The sequence below is a fragment of the Triticum dicoccoides genome, chromosome 5B (genome assembly GCF_002162155.2).
Source record: "Triticum dicoccoides isolate Atlit2015 ecotype Zavitan chromosome 5B, WEW_v2.0, whole genome shotgun sequence".
Taxonomy (NCBI): domain Eukaryota; kingdom Viridiplantae; phylum Streptophyta; class Magnoliopsida; order Poales; family Poaceae; genus Triticum; species Triticum dicoccoides.
In genome coordinates, this window is record NC_041389.1 from 86,037,931 (window position 1) to 86,047,106 (window position 9,176).

The window sequence follows — 9,176 nt, forward strand, 5'->3', positions numbered from 1 at the left end:
GATTGTTTTCAACCAGGTTGCGTCCCTCCCACACTGGTGTATGGGGAGCGCAGGAGAGATGCGTCATGTACTGTTCGATGTCTGAAGTGGAGGGCCGGCAAGAGGATGAGTTGTTGTCCGTGACACCAGAGGAGGGCGTCTCTAAGCCGACTGAGATGCAGTGCGTTGTCGATGTGCCTCACACGCTCGCCAACACCAGTGGCGTGCGTGGCTCCCGCACTGGCTTCCGGAAGACCATTGTTCTATTGCCTTGCATAGGAGAGCGAGAGGAACATACTCTCCATGCCTTGCCAATCAATTATAAATGCAGCTCTCGTCCATCTGCATGTTCTCGATGCAAAGAGTCATCTTGGCCTCGTTGGTTCTTGCAAGTACCTGTGTTGGGGAAGCGAGCCCACCTACTACATGGCCTACCGAGGCGGTGACTCCTGCCCATAGGCCCCCAGATGAGGCGGGAAGGCTGGCCCGCTTAAGCATCGGGGCGATGGCGGCGAAGCAGGGGCTGGGAGCGCTCCGGAGCAAGAAATCCATTCTTTCAATTTAAAATCATTTTCACCTTATATTTTTTACAACATTCTCTTCGACAAGTTTCGACAACCTACAATTTTTTTTAATAAAGTTAAACAACATCATCAATGCTATGAAAAATATGAAGTCTTGGGAGCTTGGGTCGCCTCATCATAGTTTAATTTTGAGCTCTCATGTCCCATCATCTGACATATAGGTCCACTGGTATGCATCAGACTCAATTATGGTAACCCGGTCGCATAGTCTAACATGCGATCAAAACAAATCTTCATCCGGTTTGTAAGCATGGTCTAGATAATAAAAAAGGATTCTTACATTGCTCGGCCTGAGATTGTTTATCACCAGCTCATCTCCAGCTTGGCCCCCCTTTGCCATGACAGGCAAGTTGATGTCGTCCCTATACGCCACCGACAAGCCTGCATTGACCACCAGTGGCCCATATCTTCTTTTGTTGGGGTTTCTAGATGAAACAAGAAAATAATCATATGATTATGACTTGGTTGAAATACCTTTACAAACAATTAGAGTGTTAAGTTTGAAAATAATCTCTTCTTGCAACAGAAAAGAAAGAACGATTGTAGAGAAAAAAGAATCTCGTTTCTTTACCTCTTGTTGTTACTTCGCTCACTGGAAGCTACACACCTGTTGTTTTGGCTATGTCAGTATATCATGAGGAACATTAACTGCCTAGGAAACCCCATGTTTCTTTCTCTTTCATCTGAGGCAAAAAAATCAATAGAATCAATCTATTTGTATACTACTTGTAGGTAGTTTCCTAATCCATGCTTTTGAAATCCTGAACACTTTCAAGGTAGTCTATTTGTTTTCATAAATGGGCAGCTAGGCAGGTGATCAATCTCTAATTGCTTATAACCCAACATGATTAAAAAGCAAGTTCGAACATGATTAAAAAGCAAGTTCCTGATTTTTTTCGAAAGTGCTAGATATAGTTGACATGGAATAACAAACTTTAAATCAAAAAACATTGCAATTTAGTAGGATAAGCATGACCTGAGTTTCCTTGTTAGAACAAGTGTTCACAACATTATTATTTCGAGCAGCAGACTAATGTCTGCCCTTTATTTGAGTTTGATTTCACATGAAGGGTAGGTCCTCTCCTATTATAGTTCTTCATCAAAATTTACAAGTAATCAAACTGCAACGAAATTTCATCCCTACTGATCGAGGGTTATCAAATACTCCTCCTCTATCTTTTCCTTAGCAGTAACACTGATGTTTTCCTTAGCAGCAACAACAAAAATTCACCCCTACTCATCCAGGAGTACATCAGCACTCAAAACAACACGGATCCTCTTCCTCTATCTTTTCCTTAGCAATAATAACACAAGCACTAAAAAAGAAAGCAATCACCTCATCCATATGGGAGAAAAGGAGAACGTCCTCTGAAGCTCCAGTATTTACGAAGTTCACTAAATTGCATCACATCCACATAAGGAGGAAGAAGGCACCGTGTTTCTCTGGATTCTCTGGACGGGGAAGATAGCAGTAGGACAAGGGTTGGCGACCAAAGGGCCCTGCTCGTCGGCGTCGACCACCGCTCGTTGGAGACGACCGCCGTGTTGGACACTTCCGCTGGGATCCGCTAAATGGTGGACGTCGTCCTCCGACGTTGGGCACAGACAGGCAGCCCACGGAGGAGGGGAGGCGACAGTGACGGGTTGAGGAGCAGGACGGAGACGGCGTGAGGAGGAGGCCGTCGCAGCCTTGCCTGGGAGGCACTGTGTCGTCCTGAGGTGGAGAGCTGGATCAGGCGGCTCGCAAAGGAGGGCCGTCCACATCCCACACGTGGCGGCCATCAGCGACCCATGCGATGAGGACCTCGATCTGCATGAATCCGGCTTCGGCGACCTTGATCTGACAGTCATAGGGCAAGGGGGCAAGCCGGGGCGGTCCTCATCGCTTGGGCACGGATGCATGCGGATGGGAGATCGATTCATGTATATATCGTTGAAAAAATCTGCAGGGCTGGCGACTTCTTTCGTTCCGAAAATATCAGCGGGGCTAGTGATTTCCTTTGTTCCAAAAATCAGAATTTTTTTCTTAAACAAATTGCACTATTGAGAGGTATCGATTGACTTGTATAATTTAGGAAAGTTAGATCCGTAATTTGTTGTACGTTTGGAAAATATTGGTTTGTAATAAAAGAGAGGGACCGATTGATCTGGATCAGTTAGGAAAGTTAATTAAAACCAGTTATTTGTTTCCTCAAAATATGTTATTTGTTTCCTAAAACAAATTGCACTAATTAGAGGGATCGATTGATTTGGATAAGTTAGGAAAGTTAGATCCGTAATTTGTTATACGTTTGGAAAATATTGGTTTGTAATAAAAGAGAGGGACCGATTGATCTGGATCAGTTAGGAAAGTTAATTAAAACCAGTTATTTGTTTCCTCAAAATCTGTTATTTGTTTCCTAAAACAAATTGCACTAATTAGAGGGATCGATTGATTTGGATAAGTTAGGAAAGTTAGATCTATGAATTTTTATACGTTAGGAAAGTGCTGGTATATATAATAAAAGAGTGTACATAAAATAAACCGATGGATAAGAAAACCAGCGTGGGAATGGGTGATGGGAGGTGAGACGAAATAAAACCGGACGAAAAAAACCCTGGAAGCGAGACTACCAACTGCTTCATTAGAAATAGAGATAAGAGGACTGCAGGAGTACACGACGCCGGCCCCCACGAAGGCATCGTGCGCTGATCCAAATCCGCTGATCCAATGGATTTACGTAGAGCACCCGACCTCGTCGTCGCTTCCACCATTGCGTGTAAGGGATTGATTATGTTTCTGTATCTCTCGTAGCCTCGTAGGAGTACTTCTATACATAGAGGACAGTAGGACGTGATGGGTACAAGACAACCTCCGCGTTCACCGGAGACCAGGGAGAGATGGCCTCTTCGCCGTCGTCGCAGCCGCGGGTGTGCGTCACCGGAGCCGGCGGGTACATCGCCTCGTGGCTCGTCAAGCTGCTCCTCGCCCGCGGCTACGCCGTGCACGCCACCGTCCGCGACCCATGTACGTACCACGTCTGCGCGCTCTCTATGCTCTCGGCACCTTGTTTAGTTTTGTGTTCCTCAAATCAAACATGAGAAACGGTGATATCTGGGATGAACAAAGCTGGAGTACTTGCCACAAGCTAATTCTACTACAACGGTGTATTCCATGGCCCCCCTCCTCAGAACCTTTTAACCGTAGCAAATAACAGCGGGGCTAGAAAATTAATGTGTATTTGAGTCAGAGGAACCGCTAGTAATCAGTGATATGCTCGTATTGATGATGTTGTTGCTGTTGCTGTAATCAAGTTATTTAATGATTGGACGAAACCAAGAAATAACTTAAGTCGGTCTCTTCCCTAAATACGGACTATAAAAATGAACGTAGTCTTTTACTACTTTGAAGTACATGGTTCTTTCATAAAAGTGTGTGTGTGCACTAGTAGAAAACAGGGCTTTCGTCCAGGCCAGTTTAGCCCATTAGTCCCGGTTCAATCTAGAACCGGGACCAATGGAGCTATTTGTCCCGGTTCGTGAGCCCAGGGGGCCGGCCGGGCCACGTGGGCCATTGGTCCCGGTTCGTCCGGACCTTTTGGTCCCGATTGATGGGACGAACCGGGACCAATGGTCCTGGCTCCTGGCCCACCACTATTGGTTCCGGTTGGTGGCATGAACCGGGACCAAAAGGGTTACCTTTAGTCCCGGTTCATGCCACCAACCGGGACCAATAGTGGTGCCTATATATAGCCCCTCGCGCAAGAGCAGAGCACACTACTCTGTTTTTTCTGGCCGAGGGGGAGAGGGCTTGGTGGTGCTCTAGCTCACCTCCTATGCACACGAGGTGTTCGATGGAATGCCTGAGCCACACTACTTAAGGTTTCTCCTCTTCAAGCTCGACCGCCAAGCTCCATTTTCCTCAATATTTATCTAGGTTTAGCGGTCCGTCACGCCCCGTCCCCGTCTTCACCGTCGTCGATCACCCGCGCCGATCTCATCGCCGGCACCACCGTGGTGAGCCTCTTGTTCTTATCTTCTTTCTGAAAGGAAAAATATTATTACTTGTTTGTTTAGATAGATACTTGTATTATTTTCTTACTTTTATTATTGCATCTTATATAGTGCGCCGATGGTTTTGGTATCCGCCCCCGTCGGTCCTCGTCCTGTCTATGATTCGGATGTGATATATATTATCTTTTCATAACTATTGGTTCATCTATTGTTTATGAAAATTATGCCGACCAACGTGACATAGATTTTATTTATCTAGGAGGTTGTTGAACCGGAAATTCCAACCGACCCTATTGTCGAGAGGTTAAATTTAGTTGAAGAAGAAAACAATTTCTTGAAGGAAAAAATAAAAAAACTTAAGGAGGAGAAGATGATATTGGAGTTGCATGTTGCGGATGTCGTCGATGATCACAAGATCAAGATGGATGCAATGCGCTTGAAGATGAGAAAGATTAGAAAATATGCCATTCATACCGAGGCTTGATATCATTATGCCGTTGGATCAGTTGTTACCTTGGTTGCGATTATGATCGCATTTGTTTTCGCATTGAAATATTTTACATAGTTTCAATGTATGGTTTAATTAATTTAGATGCTCTGCAGAGCTTTATGTTGTTAGATGAGAACTATGTATCTACTTTGGTTTTTATGTGATGATGAACTTCTATTAATTTGGTCACTTAATTATCTATTCATGATGTTCTGTAATGATTTTTGACACACTTAATTATATATAATGCACACAGATGAACCGGCAATGGATGTACGGTAACAGACACACCTCCGAGTACATTAAGGGCGTGCATGATTTTCTCGAAGTGGCTGAGGCAAACAAGCAGAATGGTTTTATGTGTTGTCCATGCCCTATATGTGGGAATACGAAGTCTTACTCTGACGGAAAATCCTTCACACCCACCTGCTTTACAAGGGTTTCATGCCACACTATAATGTTTGGACGAGGCACGGAGAAATAGGGGTTATGATGGAAGACGGCGAGGAAGAAGAGTACGATGACAACTATGTGCCCCTGGATACGGTGATGCTACTGAACATCAAGATGCACCAGACGATGTGCACGATGGTGCTGCAACGGGCGAAGCTGCTGAAGATCAAGAGGAACCAGACGATGTGCCCGATGATGATGATCTCCGCCGGGTCATTGTCGATGCAAGGACACAATGCGAAAGTCAAAAGGAGAAGCTGAAGTTCGATCGCATGTTAGAGGATCACAAAAAGGGGTTGTACCCCAATTGCGAAGATGGCAACACAAAGCTCGGTACCGTACTCGAATTGCTGCAGTGGAAGGCAGAGAATGCTGTGCCTGATAAAGGATTTGAGAAGCTACTAAAAATAATGAAGAAGAAGCTTCCAAAGGATAACGAATTGCCCAACAGTACATACGCAGCAAAGAAGGTCGTATGCCCTCTAGGATTGGAGGTTGAGAAGATACATGCATGCCCTAATGACTGCATCCTCAACCGCGGTGCCTACAAGGATCTGAACGCATGCCCGGTATGCGGTGCATTGCGGTATAAGATCAGACGAGATGACCCTGGTGATGTTGACGGCGAGCCTCCCAGGAAGAGGGTTCCTGCGAAGGTGATGTGGTATACTCCTATAATACCACGGTTGAAACGTCTGTTCAGAAACGGAGAGCATGCCAAGTTGATGTGATGGCACAGTGAGGACCGTAAGAAAGACGGGAAGTTGAGAGCACCCGCTGACGGGTCGCAGTGGAGAAAAATTGAGAGAAAGTACTGGGATGAGTTTGCAAAGGACCCAAGGAATGTATGGTTTGCTTTAAGCACGGATGGCATTAATCCTTTCGGGGAGCAGAGCAGCAATCACAGCACCTGGCCCGTGACTCTATGTATGTATAACCTTCCTCCTTGGATGTGCATGAAGCGGAAGTTCATTATGATGCCAGTTCTCATCCAAGGCCCTAAGCAACCCGGCAACGACATTGATGTGTACCTAAGGCCATTAGTTGAAGAACTTTTACAACTGTGGAATGGAAACGGTGTACGTACGTGGGATGAGCACAAACAGGAGGAATTTAACCTAAAGGCGTTGCTGTTCGTGACCATCAACGATTGGCCCGCTCTCAGTAACCTTTCAGGACAGACAAACAAGGGATACCACGCATGCACGCACTGTTTACTTGACACCGATAGTATATACCTGGCAAGCTGCAGGAAGAATGTGTACCTGGGCCATCGTCGATTTCTTCCGACCAACCATCAATGTCGAAAGAAAGGCAAGCATTTCAAAGGCGAGGCAGATCACCGGAAGAAGCCCGCCATGCGTACCGGTGATCACGTACTTGCTATGGTCAATGATTTACACGTAATATTTGGAAAGGGTCCCGACGGACTAGCTGTTCCGAATGACGCTGAGAATCACGCACCCATGTGGAAGAAGAAATCTATATTTTGGGACCTACCCTACTGGAAATACCTAGAGGTCCGCTCTTCGATCGACGTGATGCACGTGACGAAGAACCTTTGCGTGAACCTGCTAGGCTTCTTGGGCGTGTATGGGAAGACAAAAAATACACCTGAGGCACGAGAGGACCTGCAACGCTTGCACGAAAAAGAGGGCATGCCTCCGAAGCAGTATGAAGGTCCTGCCAGCTACGCTCTTACGAAAGAAGAGAAAGAAATATTCTTTCAATGCCTGCTCAGTATGAAGGTCCCGACTGGCTTCTCGTCGAATATAAAGGGAATAATAAATATGCCAGAGAAAAAGTTCCAGAACCTAAAGTCTCATGACTGCCACGTGATTATGACGCAACTGCTTCCGGTTGCATTGAGGGGGCTTCTACCGAAAAACGTCCGACTAGCCATTGTGAAGTTATGTGCATTCCTCAATGCAATATCTCAGAAGGTGATCGATCCAGAAATCGTACCAACGCTAAGGAGTGATGTGGCGCAATGTCTTGTCAATTTCGAGCTGGTGTTCCCACCATCCTTCTTCAATATCATGACGCACGTCCTAGTTCATCTAGTCGACGAGATTGTCATTCTGGGGCCCGTATTTCTACACAATATGTACCCCTTTGAGAGGTTCATGGGAGTCCTAAAGAAATATGTTCGTAACCGCGCTAGGCCAGAAGGAAGCATCTCCATGGGCCATCAAATAGAGGATGTCATCGGGTTTTGTGTTGACTTCATTCCTGGCCTTAAGAAGATAGGTCTCCCTAAATCGCGGTATGAGGGGAGACTGACTGGAAAAGGCACGCTTGGAAGGGACTCAATAATATGCAGGGACGGATATTCTTGGTCTCAAGCACACTACACAGTTCTACAGAACTCTACCTTGGTGACCCCGTGTGTCGATGAACACAAGAACAGTCTGCGCTCCAAACACCCGGAGCAGTGCGACGACTGGATTACATGTGAACACATCAGGACTTTCAGCAGTTGGTTGGAAACACGTCTCAGAGGTGACAGCACTGTTTGTGATGAGCTGTACTTGTTATCCAGGGGACCATCTTCGACTGTAATGATTTGGAAAGGATACGAGATAAATGGGAATACATTTTACACGATTAACCAAGATGAAAAGAGCACCAACCAAAACAGCGGTGTCTGCTTTGATGCAGCAACCGACAATGGAAATGACACATATTATGGTTATATAGCAGACATATGGGAACTTGACTAAGGAGTAGATTTTAAGGTCCCTTTGTTTAAGTGCAAGTGGGTCAATCTGTCAGGAGGCGGGGTACAGGTAGACCCACAGTACGGAATGACCACAGTGGATCTGAAAAATTTTGGGTACACTGACGAATCGTTCGTCCTAGCCAATGATGTGGCACAGGTTATCTATGTGAAGGACATGTCTACCAGACCGAGGAAAAGAAAAGATAAGGAAGCGAATACATCATACAATGAGCCAAAGCGCCACATAGTTCTTTCAGGAAAAAGGGACATCCTGGGAGTGGAGGGCAAGACAGACATGTCTGAAGAGTATGAAAAGTTTCATGAAATTTCCCCCTTCAAAGTCAAGGCTGACCCAAGCATCCTGATAAACGATGAAGATTATCCATGGTTACGGCGCAATAAGCAAACGACACAAGCGAAGAAAAAGTGAAGACTTTCTCCCGCAACTATTATGATGATAACATGCCAACTTTGTAACACACGAGTATGATACCATTCTCCGTTTTGCACATGCACATGCTATGCCAACTTTTTTAGAGTTCATTTGAAAATTATGAATTTTAAAACCTCGCCAACCGAAGGGCGCTCACACCGGTTTATAAATAAAGCAACAAAGAAAACAAAAAAAGAGTTTCCAAATTTGAAAACTAATGGCACTAACAGAAAGTTTATAATTTTTCTAAAACTAAAAGCAAAAAGAATTAAAAAATAAAGCAAAAAACAACAAAAAATAAATAATGCAGAAAACAGAACAAAAAACTAAAAAAAATAAAAATAGCAACAATAAGTATTTTTTTGTAAGTAGAAACAAAATAAAATAAATAAAGCAACAAAGGAAACAAAAAAAGAGTTTTTAGATTTGAAAACTAATGACACTAATAGAAAGTTTATAATTTTTCTAAAACTAAAAGCAAAAAGAATTAAAAAATAAAGCAAAAAACAACAAAAACTAAAT

The 9,176-nt window shown here is 44.5% G+C and overlaps 1 pseudogene; it reads left to right on the forward strand.

Annotated features, from left to right (window-relative positions):
- Positions 1–3,443: 3,443 nt before the first annotated feature.
- LOC119309142 overlaps positions 3,444–9,176 on the forward strand; it is a 14,956-nt pseudogene continuing 9,223 nt past the window's right edge.